Here is a 5,000-nt window from a genome sequence, read left to right on the forward strand (position 1 = left end):
GCAGCTCAATCCATAGACAATCTATTGTGAAAATACAGCAAGGCTTAAGCAGTAGTCGTGGCCGAGTGGTTAAGGCGATGGACTAGAAATCCATGTTTGTTAGCGCATCAAAATCTTTTGGATGCCAGCTTGTTTTCTCTTTTTCTTACACACATTCTCTTCCCCTCCTTAAGACTGACACCAGTCAATTTCAGCATCCACACTGAATAGAAATTATTAATTAGTCAGCTGGTAGAGCGGAGGACTGTAGAGATGATTGGTGTAGAAATCCTTAGGTCGCTGGTTCAATTCCGGCTCGAAGGAGTTGTTTTTATTTTTTGCTCAGATAGCAATTTTTGGCAATTTACAAACTCAAAATATACAGAGTATAAAGCATTCTCTAAGTCTGGGGTAGCCAACTCCAGTCCTCGAAAGCTACCAACAGTTAATGTTTTCCAGCTCACCTCACAGAATCACAAGTGAAGTAATTAGCTCCACCTGTGGATCTTTTAAAATGTGTTAATGAGTAATGAGTGCACCTGTGCAGCAGTTAGTTTGTCTGGAAGATGGGAACTGTTGGTAGCTCTCGAGGACTGGAGTTGGCTACTGAGAGACATAAGCAGTGGTTGTGGCAAAGTGATTTTTGTAAAAATGTTTTTGTAAATATGATTTTAAAGTTTGAAGCCTGAAAACGTAAGCTTTTTGTTGCAAAATTGCATTTTATGTCGAAAAATATTATCTTCCACAATGCCGAAACCCGGGATCGAACCAGGTACCTTTAGATCTTCAATTTCAATCCATAGACAATCTATTGTGAAAATACAGCAAGGCTTAAGCAGTAGTCGTGGCCGATTGGTTAAGGCGATGGACTAGAAATCCATGTTTGTTAGCGCATCAAAATCTTTGGGATGCCAGCTTGTTTTCTCTTTTTCTTACACACATTCTCTTCCCCTCCTTAAGACTGACACCAGTCAATTTCAGCAGCCACACTGAATAGAAATTATTAATTAGAAATTAATTTTCAAAGCCCAATTTTAAACAAAGGTTGTCAAATGGTTATAAACAATAGAATATTCACATTATTCCTAGAACACTCATTTAGCTAAACATTTAAAGCTATATTAAAGAGCATATAATAACATATTTGAGAACCTACAGCATCCTTCGATAGCTCAGCTGGTAGAGCGGAGGACTGTAGAGATGATTGGTGTAGAAATCCTTAGGTCGCTGGTTCAATTCCGGCTCGAAGGAGTTGTTTTTATTTTTTGCTCAGATAGCAATTTTTGGCAATTTACAAACTCAAAATATACAGAGTATAAAGCATTCTCTAAGTCTGGGGTAGCCAACTCCAGTCCTCGAGAGCTACCAACAGTTAATGTTTTCCAGCTCACCTCACAGAATCACAAGTGAAGTAATTAGCTCCACCTGTGGATCTTTTAAAATGTGTTAGTGAGTAATGAGTGCACCTGTGCAGCAGCTAGGTTGTCTGGAAGATGGGAACTGTTGGTAGCTCTCGAGGACTGGAGTTGGCTACTGAGAGACATAAGCAGTGGTTGTGGCAAAGTGATTTTTGTAAAAATGTTTTTGTAAATATGATTTTAAAGTTTGAAGCCTGAAAACGTAAGCTTTTTGTTGCAAAATTGCATTTTATGTCGAAAAATATTATCTTCCACAATGCCGAAACCCGGGATCGAACCAGGGACCTTTAGATCTTCAGTCTAACGCTCTCCCAACTGAGCTATTTCGGCAAGCTCCCTCGGTCTTGCAATCGTTTTTCGGGGCAAAATGTAAGGAGAATGAAGTTTTGGGTGTATTTGGGTCAATATAATACATCCTCACTTTCTGACTGCAGGCATCTCAATCCATAGACAATCTATTGTGAAACTAGGACATGGTTTATTCAGTAGTCGTGGCCGAGTGGTTAAGGCGATGGACTAGAAATCCATTGGGGTCTCCCAGCGCAGGTTCAAATCCTGCCGACTACGAACGCCTTAAGTTTTCTCTTTTCTGCAAGTTTTTAAAAACTTGAAACCTGTGATGCCCATAGCGAGTTCAGGCCATTAGCGCATCAAATGTAAAGGAGAATGAAGTTTTGGGTGTGTTTGGGTCAATACAATACATCCTCAATTTCTCAGTGCAGGCAGCTCAATCCATAGACAATCTATTGTGAAAATACAGCAAGGCTTAAGCAGTAGTCGTGGCCGAGTGGTTAAGGCGATGGACTAGAAATCCATGTTTGTTAGCGCATCAAAATCTTTTGGATGCCAGCTTGTTTTCTCTTTTTCTTACACACATTCTCTTCCCCTCCTTAAGACTGACACCAGTCAATTTCAGCAGCCACACTGAATAGAAATTATTAATTAGTCAGCTGGTAGAGCGGAGGACTGTAGAGATGATTGGTGTAGAAATCCTTAGGTCGCTGGTTCAATTCCGGCTCGAAGGAGTTGTTTTTATTTTTTGCTCAGATAGCAATTTTTGTCAATTTACAAACTCAAAATATACAGAGTATAAAGCATTCTCTAAGTCTGGGGTAGCCAACTCCAGTCCTCGAGAGCTACCAACAGTTAATGTTTTCCAGCTCACCTCACAGAATCACAAGTGAAGTAATTAGCTCCACCTGTGGATCTTTTAAAATGTGTTAGTGAGTAATGAGTGCACCTGTGCAGCAGCTAGGTTGTCTGGAAGATGGGAACTGTTGGTAGCTCTCGAGGACTGGAGTTGGCTACTGAGAGACATAAGCAGTGGTTGTGGCAAAGTGATTTTTGTAAAAATGTTTTTGTAAATATGATTTTAAAGTTTGAAGCCTGAAAACGTAAGCTTTTTGTTGCAAAATTGCATTTTATGTCGAAAAATATTATCTTCCACAATGCCGAAACCCGGGATCGAACCAGGGACCTTTAGATCTTCAGTCTAACGCTCTCCCAACTGAGCTATTTCGGCAAGCTCCCTTGGTCTTGCAATCGTTTTTCGGGGCAAAATGTAAGGAGAATGAAGTTTTAGGTGTATTTGGGTCAATATAATACATCCTCACTTTCTGACTGCAGGCATCTCAATCCATAGACAATCTATTGTGAAACTAGGACATGGTTTATTCAGTAGTCGTGGCCGAGTGGTTAAGGCGATGGACTAGAAATCCATTGGGGTCTCCCAGCGCAGGTTCAAATCCTGCCGACTACGAACGCCTTAAGTTTTCTCTTTTCTGCAAGTTTTTAAAAACTTGAAACCTGTGATGCCCATAGCGAGTTCAGGCCATTAGCGCATCAAATGTAAAGGAGAATGAAGTTTTGGGTGTGTTTGGGTCAATACAATACATCCTCAATTTCTCAGTGCAGGCAGCTCAATCCATAGACAATCTATTGTGAAAATACAGCAAGGCTTAAGCAGTAGTCGTGGCCGAGTGGTTAAGGCGATGGACTAGAAATCCATGTTTGTTAGCGCATCAAAATCTTTTGGATGCCAGCTTGTTTTCTCTTTTTCTTACACACATTCTCTTCCCCTCCTTAAGACTGACACCAGTCAATTTCAGCATCCACACTGAATAGAAATTATTAATTAGTCAGCTGGTAGAGCGGAGGACTGTAGAGATGATTGGTGTAGAAATCCTTAGGTCGCTGGTTCAATTCCGGCTCGAAGGAGTTGTTTTTATTTTTTGCTCAGATAGCAATTTTTGGCAATTTACAAACTCAAAATATACAGAGTATAAAGCATTCTCTAAGTCTGGGGTAGCCAACTCCAGTCCTCGAAAGCTACCAACAGTTAATGTTTTCCAGCTCACCTCACAGAATCACAAGTGAAGTAATTAGCTCCACCTGTGGATCTTTTAAAATGTGTTAATGAGTAATGAGTGCACCTGTGCAGCAGTTAGTTTGTCTGGAAGATGGGAACTGTTGGTAGCTCTCGAGGACTGGAGTTGGCTACTGAGAGACATAAGCAGTGGTTGTGGCAAAGTGATTTTTGTAAAAATGTTTTTGTAAATATGATTTTAAAGTTTGAAGCCTGAAAACGTAAGCTTTTTGTTGCAAAATTGCATTTTATGTCGAAAAATATTATCTTCCACAATGCCGAAACCCGGGATCGAACCAGGTACCTTTAGATCTTCAATTTCTCAGTGCAGGCAGCTCAATCCATAGACAATCTATTGTGAAAATACAGCAAGGCTTAAGCAGTAGTCGTGGCCGATTGGTTAAGGCGATGGACTAGAAATCCATGTTTGTTAGCGCATCAAAATCTTTGGGATGCCAGCTTGTTTTCTCTTTTTCTTACACACATTCTCTTCCCCTCCTTAAGACTGACACCAGTCAATTTCAGCAGCCACACTGAATAGAAATTATTAATTAGAAATTAATTTTCAAAGCCCAATTTTAAACAAAGGTTGTCAAATGGTTATAAACAATAGAATATTCACATTATTCCTAGAACACTCATTTAGCTAAACATTTAAAGCTATATTAAAGAGCATATAATAACATATTTGAGAACCTACAGCATCCTTCGATAGCTCAGCTGGTAGAGCGGAGCACTGTAGAGATGATTGGTGTAGAAATCCTTAGGTCGCTGGTTCAATTCCGGCTCGAAGGAGTTGTTTTTATTTTTTGCTCAGATAGCAATTTTTGGCAATTTACAAACTCAAAATATACAGAGTATAAAGCATTCTCTAAGTCTGGGGTAGCCAACTCCAGTCCTCGAGAGCTACCAACAGTTAATGTTTTCCAGCTCACCTCACAGAATCACAAGTGAAGTAATTAGCTCCACCTGTGGATCTTTTAAAATGTGTTAGTGAGTAATGAGTGCACCTGTGCAGCAGCTAGGTTGTCTGGAAGATGGGAACTGTTGGTAGCTCTCGAGGACTGGAGTTGGCTACTGAGAGACATAAGCAGTGGTTGTGGCAAAGTGATTTTTGTAAAAATGTTTTTGTAAATATGATTTTAAAGTTTGAAGCCTGAAAACGTAAGCTTTTTGTTGCAAAATTGCATTTTATGTCGAAAAATATTATCTTCCACAATGCCGAAACCCGGGATCGA

General features: G+C 39.9%; 7 non-coding genes across 7 annotated transcripts in view; 4 read left to right on the top strand and 3 right to left on the bottom strand.

Annotated features, from left to right (window-relative positions):
• The first annotated feature begins 1,140 nt into the window (after positions 1-1,140).
• On the top strand, positions 1,141-1,230 carry TRNAY-GUA (transfer RNA tyrosine (anticodon GUA)). The gene is given in 2 exon segments: positions 1,141-1,177; positions 1,195-1,230. It is a non-coding gene; the product is annotated as a tRNA-Tyr (tRNA).
• A 424-nt stretch (positions 1,231-1,654) lies between these two features.
• Positions 1,655-1,727, bottom strand: TRNAF-GAA (transfer RNA phenylalanine (anticodon GAA)). The gene has a single exon. It is a non-coding gene; the product is annotated as a tRNA-Phe (tRNA).
• Positions 1,728-1,882: 155 nt separating this feature from the next.
• Positions 1,883-1,964, top strand: TRNAS-AGA (transfer RNA serine (anticodon AGA)). The gene has a single exon. It is a non-coding gene; the product is annotated as a tRNA-Ser (tRNA).
• An 882-nt stretch (positions 1,965-2,846) lies between these two features.
• TRNAF-GAA (transfer RNA phenylalanine (anticodon GAA)) lies at positions 2,847-2,919 on the bottom strand. The gene has a single exon. It is a non-coding gene; the product is annotated as a tRNA-Phe (tRNA).
• Positions 2,920-3,074: 155 nt separating this feature from the next.
• Positions 3,075-3,156, top strand: TRNAS-AGA (transfer RNA serine (anticodon AGA)). The gene has a single exon. It is a non-coding gene; the product is annotated as a tRNA-Ser (tRNA).
• Positions 3,157-4,467: 1,311 nt separating this feature from the next.
• Positions 4,468-4,557, top strand: TRNAY-GUA (transfer RNA tyrosine (anticodon GUA)). Its single transcript is given in 2 exon segments — positions 4,468-4,504; positions 4,522-4,557. It is a non-coding gene; the product is annotated as a tRNA-Tyr (tRNA).
• Positions 4,558-4,981: 424 nt separating this feature from the next.
• TRNAF-GAA (transfer RNA phenylalanine (anticodon GAA)) overlaps positions 4,982-5,000 on the bottom strand; it is a 73-nt gene continuing 54 nt past the window's right edge. Inside the window, exon 1 of the tRNA in view lies at positions 4,982-5,000. This exon is cut by the window's right edge and continues 54 nt beyond it. This is a non-coding gene — a tRNA (tRNA-Phe).

Source organism: Crinia signifera, chromosome 3 (genome assembly GCF_055691185.1).
Source record: "Crinia signifera chromosome 3, ASM5569118v1, whole genome shotgun sequence".
NCBI classification, from domain to species: domain Eukaryota; kingdom Metazoa; phylum Chordata; class Amphibia; order Anura; family Myobatrachidae; genus Crinia; species Crinia signifera.